This window comes from Leopardus geoffroyi, chromosome D2 (genome assembly GCF_018350155.1).
Source record: "Leopardus geoffroyi isolate Oge1 chromosome D2, O.geoffroyi_Oge1_pat1.0, whole genome shotgun sequence".
Classification (NCBI taxonomy): domain Eukaryota; kingdom Metazoa; phylum Chordata; class Mammalia; order Carnivora; family Felidae; genus Leopardus; species Leopardus geoffroyi.
The window spans coordinates 27947304-27972473 of NC_059334.1; the positions used below are offsets into that span (position 1 = coordinate 27947304).

Sequence of the window (25170 nt, forward strand, 5' to 3'; positions counted from 1 at the left end):
TCTCTCTCTGTCTTTCTCTCTTTCTCCCTGTCTCTCTCGCCTCTCTGTCTCTCTTTCATCATTTGTTCTAGAGGAAGCCATGTTGTGATAAGCTCTATGAGAGAAGCCCAGTGGTGAGGAACTGAAGCCTCCTGCCAAAACCACATAGGAGAGCTTAGAAATGAACTCTTTAGCCCCAGTTACGTCTTTCAGAACTGTAATGCTGCCCAATACCTCGACTGCAACCTTATGAGACACTTAACCAAACTCAACCAGCTAAGACACTCCAAGATTCCTAATACACACACACACACACACACACACACACGCACGTATGCACACACACAGTGAGATAATAAATATTGTACTGAAAAGCAAAGTTTTGTGTGCTTCATTATGCCATAAATAGCAAATAAATATTTTGATATAAGAAGTCTAATCCTACCTATAATGATAAAAACTTAAAATATGAGATTGGTTTTGAAACTAGGTAATGAATGGAGCTAAATAAACTGCAGGGATTTTGAGAAAAGTGCTGGGGAGGTCTTAAAGGGCCTTAAACACACTGTTTTTAGAACTGACTTGTGTAAAAGCTGGAAGAGAAGACTTAAAAGAAGTATGGAAAAAATCTTACTAAAAATTGGCAGAAAGATTCCTCATTAAGTAGTGACAGAAAGCATATCCAGTTACCCGCAGAAATGTGGAAGGTAAAAAAACATATATATTTATAGCAATAAACTGGTTGAGCTAGTTGTGGAGATTTCTGACTACTATGTTGAAAATGTCTCCTAGTTTCTTCTTACTCTTTAGACAAAAGTGCAATAAGGAAATGGTACACTGAAAAGGGTGGGATAGGGATGTTAGATAAAATCTTATAACCTAAACAAGTCTTAATTTTAAGATTCCCACCTCTGTTAGAAGTAAACAATGGTGATAGTAAGAAACGAATTCCAAGAAAAGATCATATTCAAGGAACCCTGAGGAAAGCTTATATAAAGCTGAAGGGAAAGCATGCCTTTGAGACCTCAGAATGATCAAGGGTTATGCCTCTGAAGAGAGGTTCTTTCTAAAAGTCTGTCTCTCAACCAAACAACAGTGATTTTAGAAGGCTGGGGTGTGGGCAGCTGGGGAGACTTCATTGTTTCAGCAGAATACCAACATAAAGAAAGGCTTTTCTCCAAGGTACTTTTGGGAGTGGCTTTGTCTAATGACGTATCCCTCAGGAGGTGAATAGGATAACTGTAATTTCCTTTGAAAGAAATGATAGTGGCAGAAACACTGTCAGCTTAGAATGTAAGGAACAAAAACAATGGAAATAAAAAGAGACCTTCAAGGAGAAATCAGACTGCTCAGAAGACTACATATGTAAATATGCTCTTTCATGAGGATAAAGTATAACTCAAGGTAGAACCAAAATGGAGACATGGTCAATGTTGGAAAAACTCCTTGGCAGGAATAGGACAGAGTCCTAATCAATAAATTTCCAATGTTTTCTGGCTGGATTTAAAAACTTCTAGGTACCAAATACTCCTGTGTATCTTCTATTTTTCCCCTTTCGTATTAGAAATATCTATGGTGAGGGGCATCTGGGTGGCTCAGTCAGTTAAGCATCCAGCTTTGGCTCAGGTCATGATCTTGCAGTTTTTGAGTTCAAGGCCCACATTGGGCTCTGTGCTGACAGCTCAGAGCCTAGAGCCTGCTTCAGATTCTATGTCTCCCTCTCTCTCTGCCCCTACCCCACTTGCACTTTCTCTCTCTCTCTCTCTCTCTCTCAAAAATAAATAAACAAACAAACAAAAAAAAAACAAGAAATATCTATGGTGATTATCCTATGCCTGCCTCACCTTTGTATTTTGAGTATGTGAACACAGATAACGTATTTCTTTAGTTTACAAGCCTACAAATGAAGATGAACAGTCCTGGAGAGACTGTACCTATAGAACTATACCCAAGGAAACTTATCCATACCTGGACCTGTTTCATACAATGAGATTCTAGATTATGTGCTGATGCTGTAATAAGATGGGCTTGTGGGGCTTTGGGAAAGGGTGATTATTCTTTGAATGTTCCAGGGGTATGAATCATTGGGGATCATAGGGCAAACTGGAAATCAGCCTACACGATGGCCTCCAATGATCCTCAAATTTTGGTATTCACACTCTTTCAATGTTCCCTCCCATGTTGTATCAGGATTGGTCTATGTGACCAACGTGATATGGCCAAAATTAATAGTATGGTAACTCTGATATTATGTTATACAGAACAGTGGCTTTTCTTTCCTTCTCTGCCTCTCTTTCTCATCACTTGCTGTGGGAAAAGACATGTTGTGAGTAGCCCACATGGTGAAGGAGTTATCCTCCTGTCAACAGCAACATGAATAATCTTAGAACCATAATCCTGAGTCCCAGTCAAGTCTTCATATACTCTTAACTGTGGCCAACACATTGACTGAGACCCAGTGAGAAAACCTAAACCAAAACTATCCAGATAAGTCATTGCAGGATTCCTAAATCACAGAAACTCTGAGATAATAAATGTACTTCTAAGGCACTAAGATCAATTGTTATGCAACAATAGACAACTACAATATGCAGTTGCGAATACAACTTAAGCATAAAGATGTCCATGAATATAGAAACATGGATGAGATTTACCAGATGCAAAAAGCAGTTGGAAAATTTTCTATAAAATTGTTCCACATTTTAAACACAGCTAAGATGTCCATGATGTTATCTTAGAAAGGTGGAACTAGATTGTGATTATAGTTTGGAGAATATAACTTTAAAACAGTGAAGCTTACCCTCTTTGAAGAAAATATAAAACAAAAGGGGCTGTTAATGTGTTTCCTCTGCTGTTTGTAAGAACACATATCCTGGCCAGGTAATGTGAATTCCCTTGGCCAATATTTCTCCCTATTAAGGGTAACATAGAATTGACGACACCAGATCATCCAACCAACTCTAGCTCTGATTGAACATTCACCAAGCCACTTTCTAACTATAACCTGACTTAGTACACAAATTTTCCCAGAGGAGGCCCAGTAAACTAGCTAGCTGATATTAAATGAACATTCAATTTAACTGTTTTCAATTTAAGTGTTTTGTGGCCATGTTAGGAAAAGCTAGCTACTATAATCCTGATCAATTCTGGATGCCCTGAAAAAAAATAAGTTTGTTAATCTTTAAGTCCAAAGAACATGATAACTGCTCTGAGATCTTAACAACTAATGAGCTTCCCACTGATCTCCATAAAGTCTTAGCTGACTTATGTCACTCTAGATTCAATGCTGCTATTATTAAATTTCACTGTGTCACTCGTACTTATTAATTAATAGTTTTCAGGAAAACAATGAACATAATTCCATTACATTTTTAACAATACAGTCGGATGAATGAATGATAGGTCAGATACATTTGTAAATCCCAAGTTCAAAAGAGACATTTTGAATGTAATAACAAGGCATGTAACAAGCCAGTGGGGCAGAGGGTGGGGGGGAAATCTTAAGACATACTGTTTAGCATGGGTATGTATGGGGAGTAAGCTTAGGAATTCCCTGAGCTTGCACCAATGGGTTAGCAAGGCATAAAGAATTACAAAGCCATAGGATGCTCACACCCAAGTTTGGGTAAACAACATTAGGCGAATAAGGATAGAGAAGGGGGACAAAGGTCCCCAAGGTAGAGAAAGGGGCAAAGGCCCCTATACAAAGGTATATGAGGTAAACCAGATTAGGTATTCAAGGTGAAAATGCCTTCCAATTTAGTACTATAGCAGAAAGCTTCTTTCACAGGAAGGAAGGACCAAATTAGGTAAACAGGTAAATAGGGCTATAGACCACTACAGGAGGAAGTCGCCCAGAGAAGAGCTAATTAACAAAAGAAAGGTGCCTTGTTGACCTTGCGGTTGCAGGCTCTATCCGTCTTATCCCCTAGACTGGCTAAGATAAACAGACAAGACGCCTCTTGTCAGCTAGTAACATAACATCTGCCTGGCGCCAGAATTTTGGTTTACATTGACCCAAACCCCCAACACCGTTAATCTTCAAAACCTCCTTTCCCTCATGCCCATGAGTTAATGTTCACAGATTCATTTTCTCTTTGTGCACAACCATCACGTTTGTAAGCCTTCTGATCTTAATAAATACAGAGCAGGGACCCTTATTTGGGGCTCTTGTCTTCTCCCAGACATTAGTCATCTCTTGCATTTTAATACTGACTCTGCTCTCTTGCTGGACAAGAGAGAACTTTAGACTCAGAGTGTATGACATGTATGTGCTTCAGTTTTGTCAGCCAAGCACAATTTTACAAAGACATTTTATTTACAATCATAGTGCTTGAAAGCAATTGTTTTGCATTTTGGGATTTGCTCTAAGAGAGACAGAAGACCAGAGGCTTCTGGGTTGAGTACAAATTACGGAAGAAAGCCTTGCATTTTTTATGACCTAGGTTATTGTCCAATCAATGGGTCATTGGACCTTTATTATTTTAATTAAAATTGGTTCACTTTAATGACATAAAATATATTGATTTGAGCTGTTTTCTTCAGTCTTGAAAGTTTTGCTAGAAACTAGCAGTTTCCACCTATTTCATGGTACCCATCAATTCAATTTAATCTTTTTCTTTTAGCCTGATTCCTCTTTTCTTCTTTGATTTCTACTTCTATATGACTTTTTTCTTTTTATTCAGGCTTCTTAGTAATTTTATGAAGATGACCCCCACATCTGAACAGTATATAATCAGGAGTCATAACTACTCTGTGCCTGATAAATTTAGAAAGGACCTTGTTCATTGAAAATATCTACTCATTCTCTGCATTGCTACTTATATATCTGGATTTTAATTCAAACACTGTCATTTGACCATGAATCTAAAGTGGTTCTCTTATTTTTTTTGCCTTTTTTCATTTATGTTTATTTATTTATTTAAAAATTACTGACTGCTTACTATGTATTAAAGAAGTTGGATTTAAAGGAAGGAAGGAAGGAAAGGAAAACAGGAAGGATGGAAAGAAGGAAGGGAGGGAGAAAGGAAGGGAGGGAGGGAGGAAGGAAGGGAGGGAGGGAGGAAGGAAGGGAGGGAGGGAGGAAGGAAGGGAGGGAGGAAGGAAGGAAGAATGCAAGGATGGATGGAAGAATAGAAGGAAGGGAGGAAAAAAGGAAGGAAGGATAGAAGGAAGGAAGGATGGAAGGAAGGAAGGATGGAAGGAAGGATAGAAGGAAGGGAGGATGGAAGGAAGGATAGAAGGAAGGAAGAATGGAATGATGGATGGAAGGAAGGAAGGAAGGAAGGAAGGATGGAAGGAAAGAAGGAAGGAAGGAAGGAAGGAAGGAAGGAAGGAAGGAAGGAAGGAAGGATGGAAGGAAGGAAGGGAGGGATGGAGAAAGAAAGAAATGGATCCTACTGTCAAAGGTCCTACAGTCTAGCAGAAGGTCATGGAAACAAATGAATGCCCTGAAATATTATAGGTGTTCAGATAGCAGCAAATATTTCAAAATAAAATTAATTCATTTCTATATGGGTATTCTTTTCTAGACCAAGTTCATCTGATCAAGTGTCTTTGTTTTTTAAAGTACTTGGCAATAACTGTTTTAACCTTATTTTATTTACTTGATTTGATGTATTTGAGATGTAGATAATTAGAGATTTGGGCTGAGCTGCTCTCAGCTCTTGAGGTACAAAAAAAATCCTTCATAAAAATGTCTGTAATTCTGAAGCTGACCTTTAGAACATCCCTGAAATGTATCTTTGGCTCAGTTTTTTGTTTGTAATGTTTCTGAAGTTTAGGAAAAATCAATATGAGCCAGATAAAACAAGTAAGGAATAAATATCTAAATATCTAAAGAATAATACCAAGTAGCAGAAAGGAAGTTAGCATTTTTTGTATAGTAGGTACTGTGTTATTTATGAAAAGTATATATATGTGTCCATATTATTTTACAGAAACTCTGTGGATCAAAATATATCATAGAATTCATATTCTTTTGGATTAGAGAAAACTAATGCATGTCGTTCTCTCTCCATTGCATTAATAGTTCAACAATCAAAGTTATAATAACTCATACTAGATAAGATTTTAAAAAGACTCTCACTACCCCTATAACACTTCACACAAGTTTTACCACCAAATGATTTATGAGAGTAGGTCCTGTTTTTCAGAGGATTTGGGGGGGAGCGGTTTAGGATTGGCAAAAAGCGATTGTAAGTCTTCATTTAATCTAGTTTACAGGTGAAGAAACTGAGGCTTATAACTATAAATTACCCACCCTGTCGATTATTGGCCAGATATAATACCCAAGGTTATCACATTAATATTTAGTAGGAATGTTCAGTTCCATAAAGATTTATCCAGTGAAGATTCAAACTCATGCCTGCCATAATTCACAGTCCATGCTTTTCCAGGTAGTGTTAATTAGCACAAAATACTTGCTCCTTAAGACTCGGTACCTGGAAATGTCATATAATATTTTTCTCCTTCCCATGATAATAATGTGGGTTGCAATAATTTTATCCTAAAATATTTGCTTTTAAGTTAGGAATTTCTTTTTCAATTTTTCTTCTCACAAGGTGGGTACAGAGGAGAGTCTGACACTGACGGTAATTCTTATGTGCTTGGTTATGTTTTAACATAATTAAGAAAAGGACGCAATAAAGGACTTTATCTAAAGTTAACTGATATGTTTTCATTAAAGTCCTAAAATTTCTAACTCCAGAAGAGAGGACATTGCTCTCCTAATATATAAGCTAACCATATTATGGTAGCAGTTAAATTCAGCAATTATACACTGAAATTTATAGTCCTAACAGTTTTTTACAAGCAGTATAAATTTAGTTCTTACATGTGATTTTATTTTCTGAATCAAACTTCATTTTCAATAAGTCTTTCCATATGGAATAATTTCATAATGGATAAAACTCACAAGATTTACTGGATCATCAAGTACTTCATTTCTGCTGAAGTCATCCCTCCGAAACATTTTAGAGGGTGAGGGCTTCCCCACAGAATATGAAGGTTTAAGAATGTAACCTGACACAACAGAAGCTTGGCTTCTTGACTCCCAATTTTAATGCTGGTTTTCATCATTTTATACCATGGTGTATTCATACAATATAATTAGTGGTTTTAGTGACCACTCGTTTCAGAGTAAAAGGCAAACAAATGAAATGTCTAGAATGGGTGTGTATTTTAAATTGATGAAGATACTTTATCTTATCCTCCCCTTCTTCTAGAGAAGCTCACTGCAAAACTAAAATAAATAAACTAGCAATTATTACCCAATTATCCACAAATATGTGTATGATTTAGCTTTATTTGTAAGAATTCCAACAATGAGAAAGTTAAGAGTCTCACAATTATCTGACAAAGCCCCCATTCTCTCTCAACTCCTCCTTACTCTCAGATTTCAAAAGGCCAAATTAGCACTACTGAATAAATTATCTTAATACTACACTACTGCTTCTAAGGAAGAAACTCTTTTTACCACAGAAATAGAAAATACCATTTCACCAACTAAGCAGAGGACAGGGATCCAGGGAGATCAAAAGACATACACTGGTTTTAGAGTTAAATCCTAACAACAGTGATGACTTCTCCAACGTTCAGATGAGATATCAGTCCTGGCTAACACCTTGATTTCAGCCTAGTAAAACTGTGAATAGTCTCGCTAATTTGCATCCAGACTACCAACCCATGGAAACAGCAAGATAATAAATTTGTTTCATTTTAAACTGTTAAACTTGTGATAATATGTTATGCAGCAATAGACAATGAATACAATGTATCATGTTTATTCATTAGAAGATTCAGTATTATAAAGATGTCAATTCTCAAGATGGTCCAGAAACAGATTGACATTTATACAGTCACTTGATGCATGACAAAGTTGACCTTGAATTGAAGTGGGGAAAGATGGTTGATTTAACAACTGTTAACAGAGCTATACGATAACCACATGGGGGAAAAAAATGTGTCTTGACCTTTATATCATAACATAGTCAAAGGTCAATTCCAGGTAAATTGTACATCTAAATATAAGAGGAAGAACAATAAAGTTTCTATGCAATATCATGACCTTGATGTTTGGCAATTATTTCTTAAGCAAGACAAAAAGTCACTAACCATGAAGCAAAAGTCCAATTCATATATTGGATTTTATTAAAATAAAAAATGATTTCTCTCAAATAAGCCATCAAGTGAAAAGCAAGCTACTGAAGGGAAAGAAGATATCCATAATAATACATTTATCTGACCAATGAAAAGCATCTAGAATGTATAATAATCTTGTAAGTCAATAAAAAAATCAGACTATTCATTTAAAAAAAAATAGGTAAGAGTCTTATAAGTACTTCCCAAAATAGGTAATTCAAATGGTCAATAAACTTTAAAAAACTTCTCAAAAGCCACATCTATCAAGGAAATTCCTATTAAAATGTAATACCTCTAACATCAACTAGAATGGCTAAAATGAAAATGACTAATCACTATCAAGTGTTGGCCAAAATGTGGAATAACTTAAAAAGCAACTCTTGTGCAATTCTGGTGCATATAAAATTGATACGGAACTTTAGAAAATGGCAATGTCTTCTAAAACTGAATCCATCATACCTAATGACTCAAGACACTCCTAGATGTATAAACCCATTGGAAATGTATTCATAGGTGTTAGCACACATATGAAGGTATGTACAAAGAATGTTCATAGCAGCACTAACAGTATTGCCAAAAGCTTAAAATAGAACACCTATTTCAAAGCATGAAAATGAGTGAACCTGGCTACACAAATCTCACAAACTATTTTGAGTAAAATAGCCTTGTTGGAAAAGTGTACATACTTGAGTGGTGCCTGGGTGGCTCAGTCAGTTATGCATTGGACTTCACTCAGGTCAAGATCTCCTGGTTTGTGAGTCCTAGCCCCACACCAGGCTCTGCTCTCAGCCTATCAGCGCATAGCCCACTTCGGATCCATTGTCCCCCTCTCTCTCTTGCACTCTCTCTCAAAACCCGCTTGCACTCTCTCAAAAAATAAATAGAAACATTTAAAAAATATATACATAATTGATTCCATTTATGTATTTAAAAAATGACAGAAAAACTAATTTATGGTAGTTGTTAAAGGGGATATTTGTGTCTCTCCAAATTTTATATATTGAAACCCTACCCCCCCCCCAATGTGATGATAATAGGAAGTGGGGCCTTTCGGAGCTGATCAGCATTAGATGAGGTAACCAGGGCTACCTTCATGACTGGATTAGTGTCTTTCTTAAACTCATGAGAGAGCTTGATGCTCTCTGCTCTCCACCATGTGAGGATATAATGAGAATTCAGCAGTCTACAACCCAGAAGAGGGTTCTCACCGGAATTCGACCATGCTGGCACTCTGATCTCAGATTTCTAGCCTCTAGAACCGTGAGAAATAAATTTCTGTCATTTATAAACCACCCAGTCTATGGGTGGTTTGTGCTAGCAGCCAGAACAGATGAAGAAGTGGTAGAGAAAAATGGTTACTTTCTGGAAAGTTAGTTACTGGATAGGAATACAGGCATGTTCTGACATACTGACAATATTGTATTTCTTGACTACATGGTGTCTTCACTTTGTAAAAAGTCATGAAACTGTATATCTGATTTTGTATTTATTTGTATGTATATTACATTTCAATAAAATGCTTATCAAATAACCCAAAGAAATATATACTTGTTATAAATCAAGTATGGCTCTTCAACAAGAATCCACTTTCTCTTATTAAATAGCGGGGTTTCTTTTTCCAGTGCCCCCTACAGAGTTAAACAAACACACATGTAAACACACACACCCAAACACACACACACACACACACACACACACACACACACACCTGCCAAATATCATCACATTGAAGATACGTTTGTGAAGGATGACTAATGAATATTCACCTTTAAAGAAATTTCACTACTGCTATGCATCCCTATAAAATCCATAGTTTCTTGTCTGCTGTAAAAGATCTGATTTTATAATAATGTGTTAGCAGTGTTTGATTGAGACTGACCGAAGTGAAATGGAAAAGCCCTATATAGTGACCTATATCCTTGAGGCTGGTAAAAAAAAAAACACCATGAGGGCAACGTGTTATTTTGTGTGGTGATCAGCTTCTAAAATGGCCTCCAATGATCCCTGATTCCTAGTATTTACAACCACGTGTGTTCTCCTTGCCTTGAGTGTAGGCTGAATCCAGCGACTTGCTTCTTGTGAACCGAATATAGCAACATGAGATGTCACTTCCCAGACTAGTTTATAGAAGACTGTTATTTGTTCTCCTCATGTGTGTTCTCTAATCTTCCCACTTACTTGATTCTGATGAGGCATTTGCCATGTAGTGGGCTGCTCTGTGAAGTAGCACACATAAGAAATGAAGGTGGACTCTGTCCAACAGAGCCTGACAACCTGAAAGGAACTGGATCCTGCCAACAGCCATGTGATTATCTAAATATTTGGTGATATTTAATCCTTATCCTATTTTCTTGGGTATAGTGAGGGTGCATAATTTCTTTATTCTTAGAGAAAATGTTACATGGCAGTGTTTGTAAATCATATAGTTTGTGAACCTAAGAACGATGCATAGCTTTCAATGAAAATGTAAAATTATCAGCAAAGTTTTTAGTTGTCTTCTGAAATAGTTCCCCAATGCCCACCCAGTCTATGACAATTAATTCATATTTCAAAGAAATAACACACAGCAGTTACCAAAAAATGTATTCCTCCAGGCTTAACTTTCTAACATACTTGTGCTCATGTAGAATTTGTTCAGCTGTTGATTTTGTAAAAGTTCATTTCTTCATGCAAAATAGTTACATATAGCTGACAAGAACCTCAAGACCTTAATCTACTTCTACAATTATGGAGGAAAGAGGTTTTGTTTTCAACCAGTATGTATGCGGTCAGGGTGTCTTTCTCTCTACTACCAATAGAAAAGAAATTTACAGAACTAGCAAAGGTTTGTGCCTACCTAAGTTTCATATAAGATTCTGTGGCTTGTTACTTGAATTTTTAAGGAAATTGTTGTACTTTGTAAGAATAAAAACACAATTGTTAGGATCAAGCAATGACTTATGTGACATAGTTGGCATATTTTTTTAGTCTATTTTCTCTGGATGGAATACTAACTATTGAATACAAGATATACCTTTCTTTGCAATTTGAAGGCATTATTTGCCTCATAGTTAAGATTTGCTTCATAATTTTCTCGAAATACCATTTTCTTGAAATCAATAGATTTTTGTGACATTAAAATGATATAAATATGGAGTATTCATTCCAATTGCAACAATGACCTACAAAACTGTCATCCAAGAGTTGCCTGATAGGACTATCTAAGATTCTTCTTTTATTTTTTTTTTAATTTTTTTTCTCTCTCATTGTCAAGACTTCATATTTTACACCAGTGATGGAATACTGCCACAAAAATGCTAATGGGATGGTTTCTGTCATTCAAGTTCTAGCTCCAGGGTCTTTGCAACAAAAAGAGGTCTATGAAGGTGTTCAGCTAATCTATACAACTAGCCAAAGGATTGCCTTCATATGTGTGAAACATAAAGCTAAAATAGCATGATTTGACTAGTTTAGAAAGCAGCAATATGGGGTGCCTGGGTGGCTCAGTTGGTTAAGCGTCCGACTTCAGCTCAGGTCATGATCTCACAATTTGTGAGTTCAAGCCCCACATCGGGCTCTCTGCCGACAGCTCGGAGCCTGAAGCCTGCTTTGGATTCTGTGTCTCCCTCTTTCTGTTCCTCCCCCACTTACACTCTCTCTCTCTCTCTCTCTCTCTCAAAAATAAAGATTAAAAAAAAACCTAAAAAAAAAAAAAAGAAAGCAGCAATAAATGAGGCTTTGGGTGGAAAAGCCTAAATAGGAGCAAAAAAACAAAAAACACACAGACTTGAGAACAATATGTATAATCTGATCCTATTTTGGAATACCAAATAATTTAAAAACATATGATTGCACACATCTACAAGGAAAATATCTGAAAGAATATATAGTACTTATCTCTCTCTGATAAAATTCATTGATGATTTTGTTCTTTTTTTCTTTCTATTCTTTCTAATGTACCTGTTGTAAATATGTATTTTAATTGCATATTTTAAAAAAATGTTTATTTTAAGAGACCATAGAATAAGCATCCAGTATTCCACTGTGAAAAATACTTCAGTCAATGTCAATATTACATTAGCGAGTAAGATAAATATGGTCCCTATTCAGGAGGACGTTATAGTTTTATAAAACAGAAATGATGGAGAATCGACAAAGAAAATCTAATAATACATAATAAGTAAAATGATAAGTTAGACAGAATTTTCTGAAAGTATTATCAAAAAAATCTAAGTGAGTCCAAGAGCTAACCCATAGCAAAGGAAAAGAAATAACTGTAATTATAAGAAATTCTTAAAAGATGGCAATTTTCATCAATTAGTCATATTTCATTTCAATTCTAAAATATAAAGTATAGTCATATTCTGTTTCAACTTTTCATTCCCTTAACTCTGGGGATGAAAAGGCTAAGGTACTATCTGCTCCATCTCCTGCCTCCCCACCGTAGGGTATTTTTCCATCAAAATCAATGGGTTGACTATTTACATTTGAAAAGGCCAAGGGGTGCCTGGGTGGCTCAGTCCTTTTAGTGTAGGACTCTAGGTTTCTGCTCCAGTCCTGATCTTAGGTTTGTGAGATCTAGCTGCCTGTCTGCGCTGACAGCATGGAGCCTGCTTGGGATTCTCTCTCCCTCTCTCTCTGCCCCTCCCTTGCTCTCTCTTATGGGCTATCTCCCTCTCTCTCCCAAGATAAATAAATAAACTTTGAAAAGGCCTAATCCTACAACGCTTATTGATAGTCTCTTTTGGTTCAAAAATCATGTTGATAAAGCCTAATAGATTTAGGACCTCTCAGTAAGGATACCATCGCCAACAACAAAAGTACTTTTGCCTCATTTAGAAAATGAGGCAATTATCACATAACTAGTAGCATTCTACAGTTTACTCTGAAATACCCTTTGAAGTGAACATGTTTCATTCTTGCTTTTCATCAGACATTTTAAGTATTTCCTGTATGAGTGTCAAGTGGCACTGATATGGTTTGTGTGCTGTTTTTGTACATATTCTCTTCAACTGTATGCACTGTTTGGGGCAAGACATGATGTGGCATATGTTATTGAAGTATTTGTGTCACTGTTAAGTTGGGCAGGTTTTTTTTTTATGAAACAAAATCCTATATATTACCTTTGCATAACGTGTTTGGTTTCAATTCCTTTGTCTGCTATTCTAAGAAAAAAGGCTGTAAATAATAAGCCAGGAACAACGAAAATAAAGGATGGCCAATTTAGCATAGGTGTATTTAGAGACAAACATAGATCCCTGAAGTTTAACAAATGCATTACCTATAACTATAATGTGTTAAAAAAGAAACTGAAATAAATAAAATTTGAAGAGCTTATGATTTTTGAGCAAACACCAATTTGAACTGGGCACCACCATATAAAATGGCTGGGAGTCTTCTGCTGACAAGAACTAAGAGAAAAGAAAGGCTTTTTATAAAGCAGACATAGAAGCAAAGCATAGAAATGATTTGACTGGCTACAGCATAAGCAGCTGTCTTATTTGAGAAAGACTATTTGTGATTGGGTGTTCTTGTATTTTGATTTCTTAACCTTGAGACATTTCCAGGAATTGAGTCTGGCTTAGGTTTCAGTTTGGTTGCCAAGGCATTAGAATCACCTAGGTCTAATGGCCTCCTTGTTTAATTACTTTGACATATGTGACCTGTGTATCTGTATTTTTACTATAATGGTAACTTATACATTGGCATATTTTTGCATTCAATACTGCGTAGTAGGAAAGTCTGGGTTGTAATTTCCCTTTTCTGCTTTTCTGTTCTCTTAGGAAATTCCAAGATTATAAAAGTCAGTGCCTGTGGAAATGAATCATTAACATTTCAAATGAAGTACCAAAATCAGGAAATGCAAATCATGATTCTGATATCAACATTAACTTCTGTAAGTGGCCCATTTGCAATTATCACACTTGACTTTTCTGTTTATAAAACACAGATATCTTAACCTTAATCATTGCATCATCCATATGTGTTTCCATCTTTGGGCTTTTGACTATATACCAGCCAGGCAAGAAAAATAATACTCTTTATAACACCTAGAGATCCCTGTGAGAACCAAATAGATAGCCTACTGGGTTACCAGCTGCACTGTAGTACTACAAAATTAAAGGAACAGATGCTCTTTGTTAACCTTATTTCCTAACAAAATATAAACAACCTTTTAAAAATAGAGTTTGGGAAGGAAATTTAGAAATCTAACGTCGCCAAATATTGGGAAGTTTGAAAGAGAGAGATAATTGAAAGTGTCAGTTAAAATCATAAAGCTAAAGATGAAGGGAAAATATTTTGATAACAAAGAGAACAGACATCAGGAACCCAACAATGAATTTTGAGCAAATAAATATAATGCATGGTGATAAATATGGCAAACATACAAAGCAGCAGGGAAAAAAGTTATCTAGACAACCTCAAAAATGATTTTTAATAAAGAACAAAGCTTACTATTACATAATCTTTGCTAAAGTGATTTAAAAAAAAAAAGAAATGAAACTGATCAATTCAGTCAGGGTAAGAACATCTAATTTTGAGGAAATAGAAATCTAAGGATTTCAAATACAAAGAGACAAAAATGATATTTTACAAGTAGTGATCCATGCATCGCCTTATTAGTAAGAATGAAAAACTACTGGAGAGATGAAAAAAGAAAAATAAGGAGCTCTTTAAAACTCATATTGCACCAGATAAACCACAACCAAAAAACAAAACCTTAAACTTTCTTTGTCTTCTTAAAAAATAAAGGACATTCACACACAAAGGACTGCATGCAAAACTGGTGAAATTTGAATAAGGTCATTGGATTGCTTCACTCTTAATTTCCTGGTTGTGACAGTGCACTGCAGTTATGCAAGTCATTACAGTTGAAGGGTACATGAGATCTTTCTGCATAATTTCTTACAACTGCAGGTGATTCTGCAAGTATCTCACACTAAAAGTTAAAAAAAAATCAGGAAAAATTAAGAATGACTTTTATAATCATTTTAGAGTTATTGTGAAAATTAAAGATCAATCTTACAAATAAAAGAAAGAAAATTAATCTTATAAACTTCCTTTAAATGATCATACACCCTATATTTGAGAATGTAATTAAGACCCTGGGCTAATTTAATAGGAGATCATTTAAAATTCATGAGCTAAGAGAATCATCAAAGGCCCTGAGGTATTATCTGACTATAGCCTGTAAAGAACAACTCAAAAAATCTAAAAAAAAAAAAAAAATGAGCAATTATATAGCTAAAATTTTTTTAAAAATCAAGAATTAAAATATCAGAGGCCACAAATAAAATGAAAAGGGGAAAAATCTAAATTATTATTTTAAATGTTAACTGGAGCATAAGTCATTTGTTTAAAAAAAATTAAGCAGCATTTTAAAATTCCAAATACATGGGAATGGTAAAAACTAATTGAGATAGGTAATAGATTCAAATGTAAAACTCAAGTCCATTTAACTCCTAGAACAAAACGTAGAATATCTTCACAACCTTGTAGTGGACATTTTTTAATTATTTTATTTTATTTTATTTGTACATGATGCAAAAAAAAGTTAATGTTTAGTAGGAAAAAAATTATAAGTTGATTTCACAAAATTAATTTATTTGGCTTATCAAAAGACATCATTGAGAAATGGAGAAACAAGCCACAGACACAGGTTGGGGACAAAAATGTAATCACCATACACATATCCAACAAAAGACTCCTATCAAGAATGTATGAAGAATTCCTACAAGCCAACAATAAAAATATGAAAAAAAAATTAATTGAAATATGGGCAAAGAATATGAACAGATACCTGAAAAAGAAGATACACAGATAGTCAATAAGCAAAAAGAAAAAAAAAAGGTACTCAACACTCAACATCCTCCTAATCACTAGGAAAATTTCTATTAAATCCATTAGGAGATACCATTTTGCATTCACTAGAGTGATAAAATTAAAGGGACAGGCAATAGCACATGTTAAGAAGTAAAGCAATCAGAACCCTCATACATTGCTCTGGGAATACATAGTGGTATAAATATTTTGAAAAGAAATTTGGGAGTTTCTTCAAAAGTTAAACATATGCCCTTGCAATTACCCAATGTCCTTGCAATTGCACCATTAAGAATGGAATTTGTGAAGGAGAAATAAAATTCCACAAATTAATGTCAATAAAAAAGTCCATGATTTCCACATTCACAATAGCCCATAAAATGAGAAAAACCTTAATGTCTTTAATAGGACACTGGATAAACAAACTGTGGCATATTAATACAATGAATGGATTACTATTCATCAATAAAAGGGAATATACCATTTGATACGAGCAACAATATGGATGAGACCAAAAATATTATGTTAAGCAAAAGAAGACAGAGGGACACACAAATATAAATAACTCATAATATGTAAAATTCATCATAAAGTAAATTTATTAGAACTAATTCCTTTGGATTTTTGCTCAGCTTGTTCATGAGAAAATAATGAACAATTACCCTCAGATTTTAAATTGCCCTCAGGATTCTCTATTGTCAAAATCCATACCAATTTCAAACTTCTTTTATTGATTTTTTATCTAGGTTTATTTTCAAAAAGCAGTCAAGTGATCACTGAAATGAGTTTTCTCTAATCCAGTTTGATGCTATTGACATTACATCATTTTCTGTTTACACAGCATACAAAAATATTAACATTTCTGCAGATTGTTCAATGCTAGAACTCTTTTACCTGAAAGAATGAATATAGCATTTAAAATTACTAGTTGAAAATAAAATAAAATTACTAGTTAATTTTTGAAATTTCTCTGTTTACTCTAGAAAATTTACACACACCATATTCTCACCATACATATCAATGGCATGGTAAAGACCCTTGTTAGTGCAGAGGTATAGAACACTAGAACAAAACTAGTTCATAATCTTGGAATCAAAATATCCTCAGGGGCACAATAGTGACATAATAGTGGATTGAAAATGGCAAGCACAAAATTTCCAGCACATCCAGATGATGTAGCAACTCTAATGAACTTGCTGTTTTACCATTATTTTACCAGCAGGTGTCTATTGATCCTTAATGCAATATTCTACAATGACTCAACTCCACTTTGTCTACGCTTGTATTGTTTCTTCTTCTCTTGTCATTATACACTCTACATTCTTTCAAAATTTATTTCTGCTTATTCTGAGGTTTTTTTTTTTTTTGTCTAAGAGGTCACCTCACTACTAACCTTTTTCCTTATGTCTTCGGGCTTCTGCACTATTTCTACGTGACATTTTTGTATAACTCACAAAAGAGGCTCTGACTGAATTGGCCAATTACTACATATGGTAGAGAATATCAGTACTGGATAGTATAAACCTCTCATACTGGTATCCTTATAGATTAATGGTCATTCTACATGGCTGACTTTGGGTGAGAAGTGATCCCTGATCCAACAATCCATGGCTAGATTTGCAGAATCATACAGAACTAAACACAGTAATTCATGTATTTAGAATCTCTTAGAAGGGAACTATGAACATGCCAGGGATATAGAGACTCTTGGGAAAGAAGATTGTAGCCAGAGGCCACCTTATGTGGTCTACCTCAATATATTCATTTATTAGGGTCTCTTTCAGGGGCATCTCTTTTATTCCACTGAGCTGTCTTCCTATTGGTGAAACAGCACCATATGATTAATACCATATGTTTGAAATTCTTTAAATATCTAGCAGTTGAAATGCCTCTTCATATTCTTTATTTTCTAAATTTTCTTAACCATTTGGTGCATTTGTTTTGTTAGGAACAAATTTTAGAATAATTTGTTCATTTCAAAAAAGTTCTTACTTGAAAATTAAGTTGGAGCTGCATTTTTATAGGTTATTCAAGGGTAAATTGGCATCTAAAATATTGAATCTTTCTACCAAGTCACTGTAGTAGGCTAAAATCCATCGAATCAAACTCTTATAATCCAGAAATCCCAATAGTTCTATCTTGGCAAAATGAAATTAAATAAGAAAAACCAATTGCAGTATGACTCAGCAACTACATAAGAAATGTTTTGTGATGTTTCAGCATATCGAAATGATTTGAGAATATAAGAATGATACTAAATACTCTAAAATGATAGTTCAGAAATTGAAAACATAAACATTGCTTGAAAAATAATAAAATAAGAACTATTTAGTAAGCAGTTACTATGTCCCAGAGTTCCAAGTACTTAACATGCATGGGACATTTAATTCTCAGTGGGGGATTTACCATTCCCACTTATCAAATGAGGAAACATTTATAAGAGGTTAAGCAACTTGCCCTATATAACACAGCTATTAAGTGGAAGAAACAATAAGCTTTAATCTGTTTGATTTATAAACTATATTGTTAAATATTATGCTAGATCTCTCTGTAAAATATGAAAAGCATCAATTTGGGGAGCCTTGCTGGCTCAATCAGTAGAACATGTGACTCTCGATCTCAGGGGTCATGAGTTTGAGCCCCAAGTTGGGTGCAAAGTCTTCTTTAAAAAAAAAGCATCAATTTAATCTAGCAAAAAGCATTTACTTGTGACCTGTATTAATATTTTTATATGTGTTAAAAACTAAAAAGAATGTAAGTTTTTTGTGAAAATAGAAATCAATACATATATTATTACTACATTATCTATGTTTCCCAAATCTTTAGATGATTGTCAAATAAAGTATCAAAACCAACCTATTAATTTTAGAGTGTATTTTGAAGTTTATTTGTGTTAGGCACCAAAATATTTTTAAAAATTTATCAATTCTTATTTAAAATCATTACTCTTATCATTTTCAGTTTCATGTTCCTCTCTAATTTTTAATTCCAGAAAAAGTCATTCATAAACGTATTCCTCAAAAAACAAGTTACTGATGATCTACTTATGTGTCAAGCATCATGATGCCATAGTGAAGGAGCGAGACTTGGAGCTATAGTCTTGGCTTCCTCTAGATCTTAGATTCTAACAGAAAACATGATAAATAGTTGTAACCATTGACATGATTTGCAGGTGTGCGGTGCCATGTGAATATATTGAAATACCTAATTCATAAGTAGGGTTGAGAAAATCCTTCCAGAAGGAAATGACATCCAAACAGATACTCAAGCATAAGTAAAAATTATTGCAGAGAAAAGGTAGAGGGGCCAGACAGAATGTCAAAATGATGGAATGTCCAGAGGTAGTAGGGCTTGGTGAATAATCTGAAAAAGGACTGTCAGATGATGGCCAAGTTTCTGGCTCCAGAAATCAGGTAAATATTAATATCTCTTTCAATTTTCATTTTTAAACTGTTTTCATACCCATGATCTCCACTTAATCTGAGAACAACCTTTTGGGGGGTATAAAGGTATTTTCTAGCTTAAAATATAAAAGGGTTACATAGAATTAAGTTCTTCCTACCATTATTTCTACTCGATCTTAGAACACATGTCTAATTCTACTGTCTAAAGTACAATATGTCTTCTTTCAATCTAGATTGCTGTCCAGATTGAGGCCTGTGTCATATTATCCCCTTGCTACCTAATGTAGAAATCCCTCACTGACTATCCTGACAGGAGTAATCCACCATCATTGCATCATGGCTAGCCAAACAATTTTGATCAACCATGAGAACACCCTTATTACCATCAAGTACAAGTACACATTAATATTTTGTATAATGGCCAAACACATGGAGAAGGACAATGCATCTCCACACAAGGCTTCCATAGGTCTCTTTCTTATTCTGTTATTCTCCCTCTTATTTTCTAATCCATATTAATATTTGGCAGGTTTTTCTCATATGCTCTAAATGAGATATAAAGTTTCATTGGACCACACTACAAGGTTGCACATGGTCACAAGAAGCCCTTTCTGACTTTCTAGCTCCATGTACTTACACTGCCCAATTATGAACTTAGAAGTGAAATAGCCAATGAGGACTCAGAAGCCATAAAGCATCCTCTTGGGGGATATTTTATTGAAATGGTGCCAGACTTCACCAGTGCCCTAGCTCAGCATGGGGCAGCCACTTCAAACTGCTTAAACTGTATTAATCACAGCATGGCACACTGAAGCTTTTCTTTCACAGTAGTTTTGCATCCGAAGTCTCCCTGTCTCTATTCCTCTCTCTCTCTCTCTCTCTCTCTCTCTCTCTCTCTGTCTCCCCACCCATCCGCTCTTTTGTGTTTTTTTTTTTTAATGTTTATTTATTTTTGACAGCAAAAGACACACAGAGAGAGAGCATGAGCAGTGAAGGGGCAGAGAGAAAGAGAGACACAGAATATGCAGCAGGGTCCAGGCTCTGAGCCATCAGCACAGAGCCTGACCTGGGGCTTGAACCCATGAACCATGAGATCATGACCTGAGCTAAACTTGAACACTTAACTGACTGAGCCACCCAGGGGCTCCTGTTATTTTCTTTGTTTCTTTTTTTGTTTTGTTTTCTGTTTTGTTTTTGTTTTTGTTTTAATGAGGGATGGTTGTTAAGTGTCCTTCTGAGTGGCTAAAATGGGAGGTGGCTTTACAGTAGTTCCAAAAGAGAGAAGCAAAGTCTAGAGACATCAGAAGTCACTTTTGTATAATCCAGGTGATATGTCCGTGGCTATCCCTGAACTGCAACAGGAAGACAGAATGTTTTCAGTATAGGTGACAAATTATAACTCCATGGTGATTGACACTCTGCAGATACTGGCTCCTTGGCATTGACCACTAAAGGACTCATCCAGGAAGAGGCAGAGGAGCCTCACATGCCTACTCATTTTTCCCCAATGATCTAGGCAAGCCTGGTCTCTCAGACTTCCTTTGTTACCTGATTTCCCAAGATAGACAAAACTGCTAAACATGACAGGTAGAGGGATCCAGCTTTTCCTCTAGACTCTTTAAATCTAGTGTTATGGATAAACCTTATATCTGTTCTTTAAAATTGGACTTTTGCTTTTCAAAATCTTTTCTTCTTACCTCTCAAAAAGCCTTGTTCTTGCAAATGAATAGCTTTAGTGTCAGAACAATTGTTTCTTAAAGAGGGATATGAATTCAAATTTGCAAATGGGAGAGCCAGATGAGGCTGGATTGCGAAGAAAGCCCATATCTGCATAAAATATTAACAGGATTTTGAGAAAATAGAGAAGTTCTATGTTAGAGTCTAGTCTTGTTCCATTTTTGACTCCAAGTCTCTGTATTAGGGCCAACTTGCAAAATGAGTACAGATGAAAAAATTGACCTACAGGTAGAAATTTTAGTGAAAGGAGCAGCCTATCAGCCTTGACTTGTTTATTTGGCTATTAATTTCTGTCTTAATCCACTCAAATTTCTTCAAGCTCCAAACAAACAAAGTTATAATCAGGAAACAGCAGAATAAATAGGTAAGTGACAGGAAGCTTATACTTAGAAAACCTTTGTAAAACAATGTGCGATGCCCAGCAAACTATTCATCCCCCCGCCCCTTAATCTTACTTCTTTATAACTGAATTTAATTATGCTTTCTAAATTCTTAAGGATAGTACAGAAATACTAAGATTAATCTCCCACATCTCTATATCCAGAAACTCTGGATACCACATGAAAATCATTCTTACCTTAGTGAGTGAAAAAGGCAGTATGGGTAGCACAATAAACTTAGGCTTTGGAGTCAGATAGAAATGCTTGATTCTGAACCCTGTTGGACACAGTCTATCAGAGTGACTTTGGGAGAGTAATTTTAAATGATGTGTTTCCTTTCCTGCCAATAAAATGGTTATTTAAATCCCTTCCTCAAGGGTTTCTTTAAGGGTGAAATGAGAGAATGTGTGTAAAGTTCCTGCCAGGTAACAATCTCTCAACAAAACTTTCTCCCCTCAGGCTAGATTTCTTTATCAGCAGCTCAAGGATATAGCTTTTACCTCTACTTGATCTTCTCAGTTTCTGTTGGGAATTTTACTTTAAACTGAAGGGCATTTTCTCTTTACTTCACTTCTTAAGCAAATTCGGTACATTTAAATTATTTCCCTTGATCTTCCTACCTCATCTTCTCTTCTAGAGAAGCTAACTTGACCTTCCCCCCAAGCTTCTCATCACTTGTTCTTTTCTTGTCCTTACATTAATGATTCCTGTTGTTAGCCAATGATTTCAAATACAGGTTTTTAGGTAATTTTTAAAATATATATATGCTTAATTAATATAATATGTCATACTAAACACATTATATTACAATTGCATTTGATTAATACCATGTGTTTGTCTGTCTTTTTGTTTGTATCTATGGTTGTGGTAATAGCAAAAGCACACTGATTTTGGATTCAGGACACCAGTGACTTTGACACTAACTAGCTGTATGCACTTGGGCACTCTATCACTTCACCTCTGTAGTCCCCAACAGCTTCTAAAGATTTTGAGCTACGTGAATTTTTACTCAACTCAGCTCTATCATTTCAGTAACAATGCAATGCTCCACTAATGACAATATGTTAGCTTTCCATATTTTTTTAATCTATGACCTCAAATGATTATTTGCTTCCATGCTTCCATGTGTTCTGTCTCTGGGTGACTTGTCCCCCTTTCTTCTCTTCCCCACCTACCGGAAAGGCTTATAAAGAAAGGGATGCATTATACTTATACTTTTCCCACCTACAGGAAAGGCTTATAATAAAATAGATGTATTACCAACAGTTTTATGGGATCATGCTAACTTTTATTTTGGGCTGAAACTAAGAGAACCTAATGCATGACACTGCAGAATTACAAAAATTAAATCAAGCTTCACAACAGCAGGAATAAAATGGTCTTACTTTTGCCAAAACAAACAAATGAACAAAAGATATACATAGATGATCAAGTATATGTGTTAGAATTTATGTAGAAAATTATCTGAAAGGATACAAACAAAATCGCTAAAAGCAATCAGTACTGGAAGAAGTGAGATCCAGAGATCCAAAAGTAGGAGCAGTCAAGGTTTAAATGTTTACCATAAACTCTTCTATATTGTTACAAGCATGTTATCACAAGCATGTGTTAATTTTATAACAAAAATATTATCATTGACTAATATCTATTTACTCATATTTTTTAATAAAGTAGCTTTGTAGTTTACTATAAATTGGGTTTAAGTTAGTAACAAGATAGTGATTTGAGGTGGAGAAACGTTCATTAGTATTCCACAGTAAAAACAGCCAGTGGGGGAATCTGTTTGAGCTCTGACCCAAGCAGAAAGTGATGATTTCTTCTGAAAGTGATACTGTTCTTCTCATTGCATCTATGGCAAGAAAACTAAATACGGTAATTAAAATATAATTGTAACAGGAAACACAGGTACAGCTAAATCTTTACATTGCAGAAAGTACTCAGAGGTAGGCAAAAGCCAACATTGGAGTTAACAGAATGGAATATGGTGGCAGGATTTTGCAGAACATATTGGAGCAAAGCAAATCTTTCCAAAGAAGTTGATAGGTAAAGATTGCATTTAAAGACAAATATTTCAGAAGTACACAAAGACTAATGACTGCAGATATTCATAAGGACACAGGATGGAACAAGCTTTCCAATCAAAGATAGTATGATTCAATAGCAAACACTGGAAGAATAACAAAAAACCAAAAAAACAAAAACAAACAAAAAAAAAACTGGGCTGGGATCAAGACACACAAGACACATAGAGTCATCAACTCAAGTTGTTATCAAAAGCCTAGATATAATGCAATATTTACAATTGTAAGCATTTATGTAAGCATAAAGTATAAAGAGTTCACTTTCAGAGTGTTGGTTCAGTCATTGTCACGAAGTCAGGTTTATTTTGTTGTTCTTCCCCTATGATGGGGTGATGACGTTATAGATGTTCTGAGGATTCCAAAGGGAAATGAGAGAACTGTTTAAACTCTTTTTCAGAGCACTACACATTTCAAGAATTCTAATTTCTCTTTTCCTGTCCCAAATTTTCTACTTATATCTAAGCTCCATGGAAGTGCACTGGTCCCAATAGGCTGACATTTTCTCAACCTATAATTGCAGTATTTAGCTTCTTTGCCTGCTGCAGCCTTGATCATCAGTTTCAGTAATGCCTGACACCATGTACTTTATTTTCAACTCTACAATATCTATTTGATCATCTATGTCCCCAAATACAATGAACATATCTTCTTACCTTATCAGCTCTCTATGTAACAGTCTACACAGTTGAAAACTCTTGCCTTGGCTTCTTACTCAACACTGTCTTGATTCTTCTCATCGTTCCTGTTACTGTTTGTCAGTCTCCTTTGCTTCGACTCCTCCTCAGCATGAATTTTAAATGTTTGTTCCTATATCATTTTTTTTCTTTTCTAATTAACCCTCTGAAAAGGTGAGTACATTCTATGTTAAGGGAAATCAAATTTCTATAATAGGCCAAATTTATGTTCTAAGTTCCAAAATCATATATCCAATGACCCATGTATCTATAAAATAAGCAAATTTCATATCTAATGTGCCCACTAAAATGGAATTAAACTCCTACCCCAAACTGGTTTCTCCAAGTCTCCACTAGCTCATTAAATCACACTTACATCCAGGGGCTCCTGGGTGGCACACTGAGCCCCCAACCCTTTATTTTGGCTCAGGTCATGATTTCACCATTTATGAGTTCAAGCCCCACACTGGGGTCTGCACTCATAGAACATAGCCTGCTTGGGATTCTCTGTCTCCTTCTCTCTCTGCCCCTCCCCCATTCATTCTCTCTTTCTCGCTCTCTCTCAAAAATAATTAGATAAATAAATAATTTTAAAAAGCCACACTTACATCCATACAATGGCCCAAAGCAAGACACCTAAGAGGCAAATTTGTTTCCCTGGTTTTCTTCAATTTCACATTTATTCCCAGGAAAGTCCGCACATTTTATTTCTCAAATAAATTTCAAATCTGATCACCTCTTCTACCAACTCTCTAGTCCAGCACTGTTCAATACAAATGTAATGCAAGCATCATATGTAATTTTAAGTTTGCTAGCAGTCACGTTAATAAAATAAATAATACTTAACACATGTTAAGAGAATAATATTTTGAATATATTTGGTTAAATTATATTATTAACATAAATTCTCCATTAAATATTAAATATTATAAATATTAAAAATAGATGAGATATTCTATATTCTTTTTTTGTG

General features: G+C 35.1%; 1 protein-coding gene across 3 annotated transcripts in view; it reads right to left on the reverse strand.

Moving 5' to 3' along the window:
• The window catches only part of CTNNA3 (catenin alpha 3), a 1797955-nt gene that overhangs the window by 306538 nt on the left and 1466247 nt on the right, over positions 1-25170 (reverse strand). The window lies entirely within an intron of this gene.